We start from the raw sequence: 19,326 nt of genomic DNA, 5'->3' as shown, positions 1-19,326 counted from the left end.
ATCTTTGCTTCTTCCTGTACACTGATATTAGTTTGCCTGCCTTCCAAGTTTACACACACAAACACATATAATTATATTAATGTTTAATTGTTTTTTAATGAAGGGAGGACATGTAAACCCCCCCCCCTGCACACCCGACAGTTGGCTCAGAGTACTCTTGGGAGGCAAGACTGACCAACCCCCTACAGGAGACACCGGGATGCATTAATGAGAATGAATAGCTGCAAATGATGGATGTGAATGAATAGCAGCACATGGTGGCTATTAATTAACTATTGACGGTTTTTGACTGGCAGATCCTCATTCTGAAATGTTTTTATCTGCCACGTTTGTTTCCATTATTTTTTGCTCTCGCGTTGGTTTTCTTTTTATGGGATTCTTGCAGACCACACTTGCCTCAGAAGGGCGGGCTGGAAGTTTTCTGCATTAATGAACACATGATGAACAACAGCACCAAAGGTTGGCTTGGTTAAGAATTAGTGATTAATTGTTAACCATGAACACCTGCTCTCCTCCAAGTCAGCCAGACTTTCAGAGTTGACAGGGAGGGGGAGGAATGAGGAGGGCCTGCTCCGTGGGTAGGCAACCTAAGGCCCCGGGGCCAGATCTGACCCAATTGCTTTCTAAATCCAGCCCGCAGACGGTCCGGGAATCAGCATGTTTTTACATGAGTAGAATGTGTCCTTTTATTTAAAATGCATCTCTGGGTTATTTGTGAGGCATAGGAATTCGTTCATATTTTTTTTCAAAATATAGTCTGGCCCACCACAAGGTCTGAGGGACAGTGGACTGGCCCCCTGGCTGAAAAAGTTTGCTGACCCCTGGCCCTAGTCCTTTTTTGCGGCTTGTACTTCCTGTAATGTCTGTTCCCCCCTGTTATGTACTGAGTTGAATAGGATCCAAAATGCAGCAGTCTGATTGGTCTTAGAACAATAGGCTCCAGAATGCAGCAGTCTGATTGGTCCACAGGAGCCACCCAATCCAGCTCCAGGTGGAAGGGAATCCGCAACCTGACTGGCCTACAGGAGAATCCCGGAATTAGCCAATCACGTGGGGCCCATTGTGTAAATAATGTATATAAAGCAGACATTCTGGGGGAACATCCATTCCTCCTCACCACTATGAGCTGAATAAAGAGCATGAAATCCACTCTCGAATCCAAGTATATTTCTCCACCACCCCCAGGCAAACTTTGAGCACAGACAGCTCACTTGCTCCCCGTCACCCAGCTAAATGGCTTTAAAACTATGGATGGAGGCAGCAGTGCTTCTGAATGCCAGTTGTGGGAAACCACAGGAGGGGAGAGGGCTGTTCTCATGCTTGAATCCTGCTTCCTGGTTTCCCACAGGCATCTGGTTGGCCCCTGTGAGAATTGGATGCTGTCCTAGATGGCTTAATCCAGCAGGCTCTTAAATGATGGAACATGTTCACACAGGAAGCAGGGATGGCCACCAACCCCTGGGCAGCGACAGCCTCTGCACCCATCTTCCCCTAGAGTTTTTTTTCCTCTTCTGTGTTTTACCTCTTCTGGAGTGTTTTACCTCTTCTGGATTTAAATTTCTCCTCGCAATATACCAAGTCCACAAAATAAGCCGGGGGAAGTAATTAACATAGCTTATCCATGTTGTGGGATAACATGTTGTTGTTGTTCCGCTGCTTTCCCAGAGGAAATTTGTGTTTTACCACTTTGGGTTTATCCAGACTTCCTCATCTCCCGACGCTTCCGACTCTGTCGGAATAAACAGCAATTCAGGTTTTCCCTGATTGCCATTTGTTCCAATCTACTGCTAAAGAGCAGGTTTTCCCTGGAAGGAAGTCTGGATGAACCCCTTAGTCATCTCTGAAATGCACACTATCAAGATGTCAGCTGTCTGACAGTGGGAAGGACTTTGTCAGAAAATGGCGGCCTCTCCTTTGCTGGAGATTTTCAAGCAAAGGTTGGGTGACCATCCATCGCGGGTTCTTTAGCTATGATTCCTGCTTTGCAGGGGGTTGGACTAGATTACTTTTTGGGTTCCTTCTAACTCTACAATTCCTTGATTCTAAGATTCTGTCCCCATGCAAAGCATTCCGGGGAACACACACGACCACACAGAGATGTTAGTTGAAAATGTGCTAAGCGCAAGCAGTGAGCTTAGACCAGGAGTCAGCAAACTTTTTCAGCAGGGGGCCGGTCCACTGACCCTCAGACCTTGTGGGGGGCCGGACTATATTTTGAAGGGGGAAAATGAATGAATTCCTATGCCCCACAAATAACCCAGAGATGCATTTTATATAAAAGCACACATTCTACTCATGTAAAAACACGCTGATTCCCAGACTGTCCACAGGCCGGATTGAGAAGGCAGTTGGGCCGGATCCGGCCCCTGGGCCTTAGTTTCCCTACCCATGGCTTAGACCTTTGGTTCACCAAGCCCAGGTTCATCTATCTATATTCCATCTTGGCTCCTTCACAGACGTGGACCTGCCCGGACCTATTAAACTGCGTCTTCAGACCTTGCCCTGGTACCAGATTTGCCACTCAAGGCCTTACGTTTTCTTACGGAGTGTTTTGAAGAAAATTTGGGAATGACCTGAAAAGCAAATTGCCAGGGGTGCAGTTGTCCTCTAGTTTCAGTTTCTCTTAGTATCTGAACGTAAGTACAGTGGTACCTCGGGTTACATACGCTTCAGGTTACATATGCTTCAGGTTACAGACCCCGCTAACCCAGAAATAATACCTCGGGTTAAGAACTTTGCTTCAGGATGAGAACAGAAATCATGCTCCGGCAGCGCGGCAGCAGCGGGAGGCCCCATTAGCTAAAGTGGTACCTCAGGTTAAGAACAGTTTCAGGTTAAGAGCAGAACTCCAGAACAAATTAGGTTCTTAACCCGAGGTACCACTGTAATGAAACTGACGCAGAAGGTTGAAGAAACTGGCCCAGTCTATGATCAATATAATTGCAATCAGCTTTCTTTTACTAGCCCTTGAAAGCCTTCGCAATTTTTGATGAAAGTTTCAATGTAACATTTCCAGTATAAACATTCTAGTTATACAAGTTGCAGTGAAATAATTAAGTTAAAATAATTTGCTTATTTCCCAGTGCCATAGAATCCCAGATTAAACGAAGCTAAAAAAAATACCTGTGATCAGTGTTTTTCCTAGAAAAAAAGGTGCTGCTGCTGCGTACCAGTGTGTACCACCAGAAAAAAGCACTGCCTTTTAGACGTCTGCAGCAGTTTCTACCCCAATCTTTTCTGTTTCTTTCACAGTAAGTTTCCTTGCTGTTAAACTGATGCATTATAGGTCACAAAAGGACAAAATGCCTTTAACAAAAAACAGATGACTTCTTGATCAGAACAAAATGTTAATCTAGACAAAACGTTTCCCTGATTTTTTTTCTTCCTTTGGCCCATCATATAAGGGACATTTTTAATGCATAATATACATTCTCCGTCTGATTCAAGTTACAGATACAAAGGCGTATGGAGACAGGGACCTGCTTCTGCCTGCCGTCCAACATGGCAGAAATTCAAGAGGAGAGCAGTGTATGATGAAGAACATTGAATTGTCAAGGTCCCAAGATCTTGGATGGATTTTTTTTTAAGTCCAATGCTACTGAGAAAATTTAAATGCTTGCCACAGCCATGTGGAATTGTGGCTCCTTTGTGACTGTGGGCTGCATTCTAACTAGCTTCTATTCAGAGTAGGTTTACTGTAGGGTTACCAGACGTCCCTGGTTCCCGTATTTGCAAATCTGTCCCCGGACAAATCCCGTCGCTAGAATGTCCCCAGATTTGCAAATCTGTCCCCGGGAAATGTGGCAGCGACAGCCTCAGCAGCCTGGAGCCAGTCTGGTAGCACAGTTGGCTCTGGCTGACTTCAGGAGCTACTCACTGCTGCCGCCACTGCCGAGGGGGAACCGGGGACATCCAGCAGTACAGATCTCTTGCCCCCTTCCCCCTTTTATTTTGACAGATTGCGTGACGCTTGGGAGTCGTGGGCGGGTGGCCATTGCCCAGGAGGGGAGCAAGGTGTGCGGTTTCTCTGCCAGGCAAGGTGCAAAGCCATTCTTTCGCACCCTGTGAAACATAAATGTGCAGAGTTTTTTAAAAACTGGGCAACGGCCACCTGCCCGCTTCTCCCAAGCCTCTCCTGATCAGTCAAAACAAAGGGGGGAGGGGGCAGGAGATCAGGGAAGACTTGGGAGTCATGGGCGCGAGGCGCGCCATTGCCCAGTTTTTAAAAAACTCTGCGCATTTATGTTTCACAGGGTGTGAAAGAAGGCCTTTGCACCTGTTATGTACTGAGTTGAATAGGATCCAAAAGGCAGCAGTCTGATTGGTCCTAGAACAATACAATCCAGAATGCAGCAGTCTGATTGGTCCTAGAACAATACAATCCAGAATGCAGCAGTCTGATTGGTCCACAGGAGCCACCCAATCCAGCTCCAGGTGGAAGGGAATCCGCAACCTGATTGGCCTACAGGAGAATCCCGGAATTAGCCAATCACGTGGGGCCCACTGCGTAAATAACGTATATAAGGCAGACATTCTGGGGGAACTTCCATTCCTCCTCACCACTATGAGCTGAATAAAGAGCATGAAATCCACTCTCGACTCCAAGTATATTTCAGCACCTTTATACAATATGCATGTGTGCTTGGGCCCGGGGTCTTTTGCCTCACCATCCCCACTACTGACTCCCTGTTGCTACTCAGCTTCCCCTCCCCCCCCCAAAAAAAAGTGTCATTGAAAAAAATCTGGTAACCATAAATTCTACTGACATTAATGAAACCTAAATAACCCACATCTATTAACTTCAGTGGGTCAACTCTGAGTATGACTAGTGATATAGCAAAGGAGGGGAGATTGCAGGACTCATGAGGCTTTACCAGTTAGGAATGTTTGGAACCCAAGGTCCATTGATGGCATGAAGACGGGTATTTGTTTACCTTTCCGGGTGGACACATCTTGCCCCATAACTTTCTTTCTCAGAGGGGCAGAGACTTACAGTGGTACCTCAGGTTACATACGCTTCAAGTTACAGACGCTTCAGGTTACAGACTCCGCTAACCCAGAAATAGTACCTCGGGTTAAGAACTTTGCTTCAGGATGAGAACAGAAATTGTGCGGCAGTGGCAGCGGGAGGCCCCATTAGCTAAAGTGGTGCTTCAGGTTAAGAACAGTTTCAGGTTAAGAACGGACCTCTGGAACGAATTAAGTACTTAACCCAAGGTACCACTGTACATTTTAAAAAATGAAAGCTCTGAGTCTTTACTGCCCATACTGCCCATAGGCGCAGGATTAGTGCCACCTGGCCTAAATTGTTGGTGCATCATGAATGCACCACAGTAGCAAGCAAACAAGATGTGCAAAGTGAAATGACAAGGATTGTGTGGGTGGAGAAATCAGCTGAAGAAAAGAGGGAAATGGCATGGAACAAGAGACAGGTCGAAAACTGAAGAGGATGACGGACAAGGGAAAAAGAGGTGGTGGTGATGCTCCAATCATTTGATTGTATAGCTCAGCTTACCCCAACCTGGTGGCCTTCTGGAGATTTTGGTTTTGTTTTTCTTCCAATTTTTCAAATATTTTATTCACTATATAAGTACTTAGGGACGCGGGTGGTGCTGTGGGTTAAACCACAGAGCCTAGGACTTGCCAATCAGAAGGTCGGCGGTTCGAATCCCTGTGACGGGGTGAGCTCCCCTTGCTCGGTCCCTGCTCCTGCCAACCTAGCAATTCAAAAGCACCTCAAAGTGCAAGTAGATAAATAGGTACCGCTCCGGCGGGAAGGTGAACGGCGTTTCCGTGAGCTGCTCTGGTTCGCCAGAAGCAGCTTAGTCATGCTGGCCACATGACCTGGAAGCTGTACGCCGGCTCCCTCGGCCAATAAAGCGAGATGAGCGCCGCAACCCCAGAGTCGGCCACGATTGGACCTAATGGTCAGGGGTCCCTTTACCTTTATATAAGTACTTAGCAGCCTAATCCCATGCATCTTTGCTTGGAAGTAGGTATTGATGAGCTCAGCGGGACTTACTTTCTTTTCTTTTTTAAATAAATTTTTATTGTTTTCCTTATACATACTTTTATAATACAATACAGTAAATCACTTAAATACTTCTAGCTCTGCCGAGCTTGCGACTTCCCTCCCTCCCTCCAGCGAGTATCCCTTATTTTCTTATATCGCGTATTCTATTTTTTGACTTGTATCTGTCATACATTGTAAGAGCTATTTCAGTCCTGCCAGTGTTTTTAAAGTTTTACAATTATCCTTTATATACACCATAAATTTACTCCAACTTTCTGGAAACCTCTGATCATCCTGATCCCGGATTCTTCCCATCAGTTTCGCTAGCTCTGCATAACTCATCATTTTCGTCTGCCACTCCGCAATAGTAGGAATTTCTTGTGATTTCCAGTTTGGGGCGCGAGCATGCTTCTTGCTGCTGCTGTGGCGTACGTAAAAAGTATTTGATCAACTTTCTTAATTTCTTTCACCATCAAACCTAACAAAAACGCTTCTGGTTTTTTGGGGAAGGTATACTTAAATATTTTCTGGAGATTTTGAACTACAATTCCCATCAGCCCCAGCCAACAGAGCCCCATCAAGCTAGGGCTGATGGGAGTTGTAGTCCAAGCCATTTGGAGAGCACCAGGGTGGGGAAAACCTGGCTTAGGCAATCTTAAACAAACATAACACATAGATTCTGCTCTGTGTTTGTTCCTCTTGCCCGTGATCTCCTGGAAGCACTGGGATGCTATTTGATTGTTTGTGGTGATTTCTGGGTAACAAACACATTGATGGAAAGAGATGCTGCGATATGGCACCTCCAGCTCATTTCCAGGCTAGAAACCCCTATGCCATAGCTGTCAACCGTCCCTTATTTGGCGGGAAAGTCCCTTATCCCAGCGCCGTGTCCCACTGCTGTCACTTATTGATGATGTCCCTTAAATTTCCTGGGTTTCAAAGGAAGCAGCTCCTCTTCCTCCCTCCCTCCCTCCCTCCCTGCTGGCCAGGGAGGAGGGAGGCTCCAACTGTGTTGCTTGGCTGCGTTGCTCCCCCAATAAGGAGTCTAAGAACGACTAGGGGGTGAAGCTTGCATGCCTTGTGCCGTTCAAATAGGCCACGTTGCCTGGGGACTTGCCTTTGCTCAGCGCTTCCCAGCGGAGAGGTGACGGTGGTTTTCCCTGCTGCATCCCCTTTGCCGGGTTGCTGCGCTGTGGGAACCACCGCTTGAGGCTTCGTTTGGCTGCTGGCTGGGCTTTCTGCCTTTGGCTCGGAGGAGCTCAGAAGTTGAACATACCTGTGCTCTGAAAATCCCTTATTTGGGCTGCTGATCCCTTATTTTCGAGGCTGCTGGTCCCTTATTTTCAAATCTGTAAGTTGACAGCTATGCCCTGTGCTGTCTGGGATGGTAACAGGACCACCTTGGAAGTGGCTGGATGTGGAGAGGCAATTTCACCTGCCCTCCTTGACTTGTGAGGGGCCATCTCCGTACTTCTTCTACCCCTCTGCATTAATGGTGCCCCTGTGCCAAGATACACCGTGAACACAATATAACTTCGGCCCCCGGTGACTCTCGACAAACATCCAACCAAACGAAGTGCCCTCATTTGACTGTGAAATGAGAAAAAGAAATGAGAACATCATTTCAGACCAAAACCTCTGAGGATTATTATCGCAGCAATTTTTTCAAAAAGTGACCAGCAGCAACAGACCTCCGGTTTGGACCAGAAAATGCCTTTCTCTAATTTGTGGTCCCTGGAAGAGAACTGCAAGCTCCATCCTCATCTGCACAGGGACGAGGAGAAGCCCAGGGCTCAACAAAATGGACATTTGCTTCCACCAGCCCTCCTTTCTCCTCTAATCTTGGAGTGAGGACCATTCACTCGGGGGGGGGAGGTGTTAATTTTGGTTCTGGGGAGGAAGTAGCATCCAGTCCATCTGAAATATACTCGGAGTCGAGAGTGGATTTCATGCTCTTTATTCAGCTCATAGTAGTGAGGAGTGCCAGTTCCCCCGAGATGTCTGCTTTATATACATTATTTACACAATGCGCCCCATGTGATTGGCTAATTCCGGGTTTCTCCTGTAGGCCAATCAGGTTGTGGATTCACTTCCACCTGGCGTTGGATTGGGTAGCTCCTGCGGACCAATTAGACTGCTGCATTCTGGAGCCTATTGTTCTGGGACCAATCAGACTGCTGCATTCTGGACCCTGTTCAACTCAGTACATTACACCATCCCTCTCACATTCCTCAGAAGAGCAAGGGGACTTCTCTTCCCATTCAAAATCCCACTGACACACACACAGCAGGGTAAATGTCAATAATCCTCCACACACACACACACACACACACACACACACACACACGTCTGGACACATGAGCAGGATATGTCCAGATGAGTCTGACACAAACACACACAAAGACCCCAACAACCGTTTTAAGAAATTTTATGTAAAGGAAGGCTTCAGCCGGCAGGAAGGGGAAAGGTGCATGAATGTTTTTGTCGCTAAGTTCAGAAAAAGGCCAAAGAGCTTCAGGCCTTCGCAGAAGTCCATTGCCTTCTGGGTGCACCTGAATGTTCTTGGCCTCCCAGAGGAAGGTGCCACTCATCCACATGGAATCTATTCCCCCTAAGTTCTGAGTTGCGACGACAAAATCTGCATCAATCATTTGGTTTCCCATAGCATTCTTTTTCTTAAAAAAATCATCTCTTTCTCTTGCAACATCTCCTTTGGTGGCAGTGTGTCAATCAACTCAGCGTAATTGTCCCAAGCTAATGTTGCATATAGAGTTGAAATTCCTATTTGAGAAAGCAACAGGCTCATTCTCTTATCAACACTGCGCTCTCCCTCTCTCTCCCTCTCTCTCTCTTTGGTACATTGTCTTCGGCTAAATGTAATTTTCAAAGCAAATGTTTGTTCTGTTCTCCTTTTCTTTTTCCTCGTTCGGCCATAGAATAAATCTGTGCAAGCTTGGAGACCCTCTGGATACGGACGTCTCGGGATTCTGAACAGCCTCCTTGTCTCCATGCACACGCCCAGATGTACACAGGAACCCAGCTGGCAAGCACTTGGGTCCCTCACTCAGAGTCATGCTGCATAATTGGGCAAATGCCACTTACAGCGGGAAATTAACAATCAAGCAGCATACCAGGGCTTAGTGGGAAAGAGGGTGCAGTTTATTACAAGAGCAGAAGAATCCATTAATTACCTAGGCTGTACTCAGACTGCACTGACAATTGCTTGTTTATTTCTAAGGGGTGGTAAAAAAAGAGGAGCAAATAAAGGGAAGGGGAGGGAGAGTCAAAGGAAGAATAGAAATAGGCGTCAGATTCCAAACAAGCCTTGGCAGCAGCGAAGTGGCTCCTTGTTGAAGAAGGTAAAAGTGTAGACTTGCACACTTTATCATAAAAATATTAGAAAGACCTGCTGGATCAGGTAAGTGCTCCATCTGTTTTGGGGGGACAGGAGGCGGGTGGGTGTGGGGGACTCCCTGGTCCTGAATGGGGTAACTGTGCCCCTGAAAGACCAGGTGCGCAGCCTGGGAGACATTTTGGACTCACAGCTGTCCATGGAGGCACAGGTTAATTCTGTGTCCAGGGCAGCTCCATCTGGTACGCAGGATGAGACCCTACCTGCCCGCAGACTGTCTCGCCAGAGTGGTGCATGCTCTAGTTATCTCCCGCTTGGACTACTGCAATGCGCTCTACGTGGGGCTACCTTTGAAGGTGACCCGGAAACTGCAATTAATCCAGAAGGTGGCAGTTAGACTGGTGACTGGGAGTGGCCACTGAGACCATATAACACCGGTCCTGAAAAACCTATATTGGCTCCCAGTATGTTTCTGAGCACAATTCAAAGTGTCAGTGCATTTAAAGCCCTACACAGCCTCGGTCCTGTATACCTGAAGAAGTGTCTCCACCCCCATCATTCAGCCCGGACACTGAGGTCCAGCACCAAGGGCCTTCTGGCGGTTCCCTCACTGCGAGAAACAAGGTTGCAGGGAACCAGGCAGAGGGCTTTCTCAGCATGACTAAGCCGCTTTCTGGCGAACCAGAGCAGCACACAGAAATGCTGTTTACCTTCCCCCCAGAGCGCTACCTGTTTATCTACTTGCACTTTGACGTGCTTTTGAACTCCTAGGTTGGCAGGAGCAGGGACCGAGCAATGGGAGCTCACCCCGTCACGGGGATTCGAACCGCCGACCTTCTGATCGGCAAGTCCTAGGCTCAGTGGTTTAGACCACAGCGCCACCCCTGTCCCTGTTATGGGGGTTAGATCCTCCTAAATGTGTTATGAGTTGGGGAGCAGATCTCCCTAATTCTTAGATTTAGTCAATGTCAGGAATAAACCAATGCTTGCAGTATTAAGGGAAGTTGCTATACTGTACGCTAAATCTAGCTGGGTCAGAATAAGGCAGGCCAAACCGGTATGGCTGGCTGGAGAGGGGTGGATCCCTCCCCACCACATACACACCTGAGTGAGTAGCAGAGGCAAAGGCCAATGGCAGCAGATGAAGGGCAGGTTTAGGATTTCAAGTTTGAGTGACTTAGGCTGGCGGGAGGCCCTTAGAGTGGGTTAACAAGAAGGAGAAACAGGGGCAGAGCTCCATGTGAGTTGGGGATGATGGGGTGGAGGAAATAAATTACAAAGGGTGGCTTTTTGCTGTCCTTGGAGTCCAATGCTGCGCTCCCGCAGGAAGCCAGCCCCTCTTGAGTTGTGAATGCTCTGAACTCTCTCAATCTAGACGTAGGTTGTAAATATGTGAAATCAACCATATTTCATAAAGACACTGCAGTCTCCGCTGAGCCTCATTGTCTCAAAAGGGAACACAAACCCTGGTAAGCGTTTCTGCAGCCCCTGGAATCTCACACCTCCCAGCAGACATTGGGGTGGCATGTCACAATATATAAAGCACCTATTTGAATGCTTTTGAGTAATGCTTGCACATTACTTAAGAAACCATAACCATTACTCAAAAGCATCCAAATAGGTGGCTGACATATAGAATTGCACATTGTCACAGAGTGTGTGTGTGTATGTGTTTTAAGTTACAGTGAAAGTCACGAAATTGCAGTGAACGACAGAGAGATGATCACTTGCAACAGTAGAATGGGAGGGAGAAAGCTCCCTTCAAATAATTTTGCCCTCCTGTGCAAAACAAATGAAAAAATGTCCAGCTTAACTTCTGGATTGTTGCATCAGCAATTGGGCCCATATGGCATAAGAGAGTCTGATTGTTTTACTTACTTTATTTCATAAAATTTATATACTGCATGATTGTTAAAAATCCCAAAATCCTCAAAGCGGTTTACAAAGGGAATAAAACAATACAATTGTTAGTAAAGAAACCCCATCAATAACTTAAAACATAAAATCAACAATAAGCCAAAAACAGATGCATCCACACTCTACGTGCCTGGGTAGGCTTGTCTAAACAAAAATGTTTTTAGCAGGCTTCCAAAAGAGTACAGTGGTACCTATGGTTGCGAACGGGATCCTTTTCAGAGCCCCGTTCGCAACATGAGCAGAATGCAATCCGCGTCTGCGCATCTGCGCATGAATGGGTCACGATTCACCGCTTCTGCGCATGCGCGTGATGTCATTTTGAGCATCTGCGCATACGCGAGCAGCGAAACCCGGAAGTAACCGTTTCCGGTACTTCTGGGTCGCCGTGGGACACAACCTGAAAAGATTTAATCCGAAGCGTCTTTAACCCAAGGTATGACTATACAGCGAAGGCGCTTGCCCAATGTAAATAGGCAGGGAGTTCCAGAGTTCAGGTGCCGCCACACTAAAAGATTGAGTTCTTAGAAATGTAGGACGGGTGTTATGTGACAACTGTAGCAGTTCCAGTTCCACCAATTGAAGCAGTTGAGGTGGTGTACATACCAATAGTATGACTTGGCCCAATAGCAAATTGGCAACCAGTGCAGTTTGTCAAACGCAATGAGATACACGTTTACCATCGTAATGCTGGAACTTTTGCTAATTAACCTGACGGCAGTCTTGTACACACTTAAGTGAGCTCTAGCTCAATGGATGGCGCTGTGGGTTAAACCACAGAGCCTAGGACTTGCCGATCAGAAGGTCGGTGGTTCAAATCCCCGCGACAGGGTGAGCTCCCGTTGCTGGGTCCCTGCTCCTGCCAACCTAGCAGTTCGAAAGCACATCAAAGAGCAAATAGATAAATAGGTACCGCTCTGGCGGGAAGGTAAACGGCGTTTCCATGCGCTGCTCTGGTTTGCCAGAAGCGGCTTAGTCATGCTGGCCACATGACCCAGAAGCTGTATGCCGGCTCCCTCGGCCAATAAAGCGAGATGAGCGCCACAACCCCAGAGTCGGCCACAACTGGACCTAATTGTCAGGGGTCCCTTTACCTGTAGCTCAATGGGACACATTTCTGAGAAGATGTGTATAGAACTGTGCTGTAAATAAAGCGGCAGAGCCAGGAGGGATACTTTCCCAGACCATCCAAAAGCGTTCCTTTCGCTGTCAGTCACATATCCACACACCGGAGCCCTTGGAATCAGGAACGCGTCCATCTCTGCTCCCCTGTGCTGCCGCCCCGCCGGCACCTGACATTTCAGGAGCGCAGAGTCTGGATCTCGCCGGCAACCAACTGCCATCTCAGCAGCCAACGAGGCCCATGGGTGGTGCAGGACAGCTGATACCTGCCTCTTTCCCCCGCTGCAGCAAAACCCCAAGTCCCCAGAGAGTTGTTTCGTTTTTATGGTGAAAGCTTTCGGCTCCAGCAGCATCCAGGAAGGAAATTCAAGCTCTCAGCACGACAGGAGCCCCCGCTTCAGTATTGCTGCGTTAATTGCTTAAAACAAAAATCCCCTCAAAACTATAACCTGAACTTAAAAGCGAGCTTGGGGGCGGGCGGGGGGGGTGCGGTTTGAATCCTTCTCCTTCTGCAAAAGAGCCCTTGATGCCAAACCCGGTTGGTCCACAGCGAGGCCCCCTGCTGCTCTGCTCTGCCAAGGAAGCCACTGGAATCAGGATGACAATAAAGCAAAGTGTTTCATTTATAATTCAGAGGCAGCTGGAAAGTGGTTTTTAAAAACGGGCTGAGGCAGTCAAAACTCTGGTCTCTTGACATGCTTTCCAGAAGAGGCCCCTTGGGGAGGACGGTGACTTTCAGAAGAGTCACTCGGCCCCCTACACGACCCATCGCCAAGGCCTCAGCCCTTGAGAGGTTCTCCCCTAGGACAGGCCCTCCTGGGGTCAAAATGCCAAGCAGCGCTCTGGCCTGGGCTTGCCAGAGGTCATCTGGTCCTTTGGGGTGAAAGGGGCGCTGGCCCACTAGCCACAGGCAGCCCTCAGCCGGCCCCCACCTGCCTGCCCGTCAGGGATGGAGACAGGTGCGCAGGTCAGCACAAAACAATGAATCACCCAGTGAAGGTAACTCTTCATTCAAGGAAATAAACCACAGCTCAGGCCTAGTGGGCTCAGCAATTCTTTCTAGGAGGTCTCGCCCCAGTGAAGCAGCTGCAAGGACCAACGGTCGTCCCCCCTTCATGGTTTCTACTAGGACTCCTCCTCTCCAGGGTCTTTCCCACGCAATCTGAGGCTGCATCTGCATGCAGCCACCCTTTCCTCTGCCCATTTCATTTCTCCGTGTGTTCTAGGAGAAAGGAGGGGAGGGGAGCTGGTCGCAGCAGGATGGGGAGTGTTATGTACTGAGTTGAATAGGATCCAAAATGCAGCAGTCTGATTGGTCCTAGAACAATAGGATTCAGAATGCAGCAGTCTGATTGGTCCTAGAACAATGCAGCAGTATGATTGGTCCGCAGGAGCCACCCAATCCAGCTCCAGGTGGAGGTGAATCCACAACCGGATTGGCCTACAGGAGAATCCCGGAATTAGCCAATTACGTGCGGCCCATTGTGTAAATAATATATAAAAAGCAGATATTTTGGGGAAATTTCCATTCCTCCTCACCACTATGAGCTGAATAAAGAGCATGAAATCCACACTCGACTCTGAGTGTCGCCTATCTCCACCTCCTCTCCAGCCCCAACAACCACCTGGGAGTCTGAATTGTGCTCTGCTACAGCCTCTTCCTGATCACTAAACCCTGTTACCTCTTCTTTTTCTTTCTCCTCCCAATCTGCTCCTTCTTCTGCCTCTGACCACTCACTGTCTGACCACCAATCCCTTGGCTCGGAGCCTTCTTCCCATGGGGGTTCCCCAGGGGCGGTGCCTTCTTCCCAGAGACGGCAGTTTCTGAAGGAGAATGCAGGGGTCGACGTTGCGCGGTGCATGCCAACGTCATGCACGTGGTGTCAGGACGTCGGAGGAGCCTCTGAGGCATCCGGTTGGCCACTGTGAAAATAGGATGCTGAGTGGTGCCCATTGGCCCGATTCAACAGGCTCATGTTCCTCTGTTCTTAAAAAAGTGCAGGGTGGTATAATTTGAGGGTGGGCACTATAGAACAGGGCAGCAGCGCCCACACTCTACCTGGCCCACTCTGGGTGCCCCTGCTCAAACTGAGGGTGCAAGAGCTGGCTTAACTCTAGCTTGCCCCTTCTCTCTCTGGTCAGATCGCACCCAGGAAATCAGCTCAGTCCCAGCTGGGCGGGCACAGCCTCCTCTGGCAGTGCCCGAGGCAGAGGAATCCGACATGGGTGGCCCAGCTTTCCAAGATGCTCTGCTGGGCTCCTAGGATCAAAGATTCCTGCTTGGGCGAGTGCTTCGTTCAGGAGCAACTCCTGAGCTGGCAGTGGGGCAATGCTGCCCTCCTGTGGCAGGACTGCTGCACTCCACCAGCCTCCTGGCACACACTTTCTCAGCTGAAACTAGCCGTGGAGCAGACCTGTCTGCCTGCTCAGAGGTCACTTGGGGCTGGGATATGTGGTACTTACATTTGCCAGTGGCCAACCAGTGCCAAGGCAGAAGGGAAACCGAATGAGACCCTGTTTCGTTTTTCTCTTTTAATCTTTAATATTATTACATTCAATTGAATCTCCTTAATACATCAGTAGGGACATGGGTGGCGCTGTGGGTTAAACCACAGAGCCTAGGACTTGCCAATCAGAAGGTCGGTGGTTCGAATCCCCGCAACGGGGTGAGCTTCCGTTGCTCGGTCCCAGCTTCTGCCAACCTAGCAGTTCGAAAGCACGTCAAAGTGCAAGTTTGTACTGTTCCAGCGGGAAGGTAAGCAGCGTTTCCATGCACTGCTCTGGTTCGCCAGAAGCAGCTTAGTCATGCTGGCCACATGACCCAGAAGCTGTACGCCGGCTCCCTCGGCCAATAAAGCAAGCTGAGCGCCGCAACCCCAGAGTCGGCCATGACTGGACCTAATTGTCCAGTTAATACTTCATTGACATAAGAACAGGAGTCTGCTGGAAGAAGCCAAGGGCCTGTTCCAGCCAGATGCACAAGGGGAATTTGCTCTCCTTCAGTGGTTTCCAGCAGAAGGACATTCAGAAGCACTTCTGCCTTCAACAGTGAAGGTAGACTATAGCCGTCATGCCTAGTAGTCATCAATAACCTTCTCCACTCCATGAATTTGTCCACTCCCCTTTAAACGTCATCTCAGTAAGTGACTGTCACTGCCTCCTTTGGCAGTGGGTTCCATTAACTCTGTGCTGCACAAATAAATACTTCCTTTTCTCTGCCCTGAACCTTCCAACATTCAGCTTCACTGGAGTCCAGGAGTTCTAGTGCTATGTGAGAGGAAGGGGGGGGGGATCTCTCCACTTTCTCCATGTCATACATGATTTTTTAAAGAAAAAAATCTATCGTGTCACTTCTTTCTGCCAGAGTGGTGTATGCTCTGGTTATCTCCCGCTTGTGCTCTACGTGGGGCTACCTTTGAAGGTGACCCGGAAACTACAATTAATCCATAATGCGACAGCTAGACTGGTGACTGGGAGCGGCCGCCGAGACCACATAACACCAGTCTTGAAAGACCTACATTGGCTCCCAGTACGTTTCCGAGCGTGCTGACCTTTAAAGCCCTAAACGGCCTTGGCCCAGTATACCTGAAGGAGCGTCTCCACCCCCCATCGTTCCACCTGGACACTGAGGTCCAGCACCGAGGGCCTTCTGGTTCCCTCATTGCGAGAAGTGAGGTTACAGGGAACCAGGCAGAGGGCCTTCTTGGTAGTGGCGCCTGCCCTGTGGAACGCCCTCCCATCAGATGTCAAGGAAATAAGCAACTATCTTACTTCAGGTTACATATGCTTCAGGTTACAAACTCCGCTAACCCAGAAATAGTACCTCGGGTTAAGAACTTTGCTTCAGGATGAGAACAGAAATCGTGCTCCGGCGGCGCAGCAGCAGCAGGAGGCCCCATTAGCTAAAGTAGTGCTTCAGGTTAAGAACAGTTTCAGGTTAAGAACGGACCTCCGGAACGAATTAAGTACTTAACCCGAGATACCACTTTATTATTATTATTATTATTATTATTATTATTATTATTATTATCCTTGCCTTATCTCTAAACTAAAAAGTCCCAAATGAGGGGACTCACTCCATCCATAACTTGACTCTATGACTCCAAAATTTAACCCTCTCAGGTTCCAGGTATTTTGGTTCTGGATGTTCCGCGTTGCCCCTGAGTCACCAAGCATATTTGGCTACCACCAACCGTGTCCGAGCAGTTGTGTGGTTTTTTTTGGTCCTTCCACTTTCCCTGGGAAAACTCAGTTTACTGCCAAATCTGAACAAACGGCAATTGGGTTTTCTGTGGATTGCTATTGTTTCTGATTCAGTGGTGGGCGGTGGATATTCCTACGGAAAGTAGCAGGACACACAGAAAAAAGAGAGACCTGGAAAGTGTGGGGCAAAGGGTCAGTTTGGATAAGCCCTAGATGATCCCCGAAAGCTTTCTGCTTCTCCATGAAACGGTCCAATCCCCTTTTAAAGCCATCCAAATTGGTGGCCATCACTATTACCAGTGGGAGCAAATCCCAGAGTTTGTGCACTTGTGGGATCTCTCGTACTCTGGAAGCTCACAGTTTGAATGGCAGCACAGAAGATACCCAACAACGCAAGAGCATAATTGTAACTGCTCTGGTCTGCCACAAAGATTTTTCCTCGAGTCTGCTTAGTTAACGAACCATGATAATTTCCCCAAGAAATATGTCACTGTATTGGGGACGGATGCTTATATATGCTTCCTTTAATTTGCACTGAAATTGCTAAGTACTGGGACTCCCAGATTTTATCCAACCTAGTTTTTTGGTTTTGATTTGGCTGCGACTGAAAATTCTCTGCCACCATCAGTGGGTGTGAGACTAGTTCTCTCCAGGTTTGTAGGACCTCTTTGATGAACAAGCTCCCAACTGGGTCCCGGGGCCGGATTTAGGTTTGATGAGGCCCTAAGCTACTGAAGGTAATGGGGCCCTTTATATGTCCAGCTGTCCTTTGTCAACAACAAATTGTCGCTGTTTTTTTTGTGTTGAATAGATATGCTATATGGTAATTTATGGACCTAATAGGTATCTAAAGCCATTTGCGCGTAACAAAATATGTATTTTATCAAAGTAAAACTGAGTAAACAAAGTAAAACAAAGTGAACTGAAATACAATTAAGAGTACAGTGGTAGTAAAGGTAAAGGGACCCCTGACCATTAGGTCCAGTCGTGGCCGACTCTGGGGTTGCGGTGCTCATCTCGCTTTATTGGCTGAGGGAGCCAGCGTACAGCTTCTGGGTCATGTGGCCAGCATGACTAAGCCGCTTCTGGCGAACCAGAGCAGCACACGGAAATGCTGTTTAGCTTCCCGCCAGAGCGGTACCTATTTATCTACTTGCACTGGTGTGCTTTCGAACTGCTAGGTTGGGAGGAGCAGGGACCAAGCAACTGGAGCTCACCCCGTCACGGGGATTCGAACCGCTGCCCTTCTGATCGGCAAGTCCTAGGCTCTGTGGTTTAACCCACAGTGCCACCCGCGTCCCTTAGTACAGTGGTACCTCGGGTTAAGTACTTAATTCGTTCCGGAGGTCTGTACTTAACCTGAAACTGTTCTTAACCTGAAGCACCACTTTAGCTAACATGGCCTCCTGCTGCCGCTGCACCACCGGAGCACAATTTCTGTTCTCATCCTGAAGCAAAGTTCTTAACCTGAAGCACTATTTCTGGGTTAGCAGAGTCTGTAACCTGAAGCGTATGTAACCTGAAGCGTATGTAACCTGAGGTACCACTGTATATTAATAGTGAAATTTGGGGGAGGGGCAAGAGAGTAGGGCCCTAAGCTATAGCTTGTTTAGCTTATATGTAAATCCGGCACTGCTGGGTCCAGTGGTGCTGAATGTTTAAATCCCATTTCCACAAATTGCCGACAAAACATGGGGCGCTCAGTGCCATCATCAAGGCTGAGCCATAAGCAGCAGGTAAAGATAAGCCAGGCAGCAGAAGTTGCACCAGGTCAACTTGGTACCCTCAAGGTATAGTGGAGATCAGCTTCTGTTGGTAATGGAATCAGAGGTCAGGGCCAAAGAGCAGGCAAAGGATGCAGGGGCACCCCACAGCTCTGCAAGATCTTTGCACTCCTGGAACAGGAAGTCTTCTTTACCCTTTCCTGTCCAGCAGGATCCAGTGGTCAGCCGGGGAGTGGGTGCAAAGTCACTCCAGGGCCTGCAGCTCCTTCACTGCCTCGGATGGTAATGTTAGAATTCCTGCTCCATGATTGCAGTCATCGGATTTTTGTCTATCACATGACAGTAGAATGGTACCTCGGTTGAGAACTTAATTCGTTCTGGAGGTCTGTTCTTAACCTGAAACTGTTCTTAACCTGAGGTACCACTTTAGCTAATGGGGCCTCCCACCGCCGCCACGCCGCCGCCACGTGATTTCTGTTTTCATCCTGAAGCAAAGTTCTTACCCCGAGGTACTTTTTCTGGGTCAGCGGAGTCTGTAACCTGAAGCACCTGTAACCCGAGGTACCACTGTATATGTTTTGACTCCAGAGTGGGAAGTGACGGAGACAGAATGTTTGTGTTACTGTGTTCCATAAAGTGGGACTATTGTCCTTTGTACTTTTTTCTCTTTGCTGTCTGATGCTAGAGAGAGAGGGAGCCATGTTGCAGTGCTCCATGTGTGTTTATATGTAAATAAAGTAGATTAGCAAAAATGCTGAGTTGCTGAGGTCTGTTATGCAACTGCGCAGACTCTGCGGATCCCTAAGTATGCTGGTGTCTGTTGGCATTGGTCGCTGTGATGTTCGGGCTGAAGAAAGCTTTTGAAGCTCCTGAACGATCACCCAGGAGGGAGGGAACATGCCAGTCTGGCATGTGTCTCTGCCAGGGTCCTACTCGAGTGTAGGCTGAACTCCTGACAGGTAAATGCAGCATCCTGCAGACCTGCAGCTCACCACCAG

The sequence above is a fragment of the Podarcis filfolensis genome (assembly GCF_964270895.1).
Source record: "Podarcis filfolensis genome assembly, chromosome: 8".
NCBI classification, from domain to species: Eukaryota; Metazoa; Chordata; class Lepidosauria; order Squamata; family Lacertidae; genus Podarcis; species Podarcis filfolensis.
The sequence above is the reverse complement of the archived record's forward strand: the minus strand, read 5'-3'. Positions refer to the sequence as shown.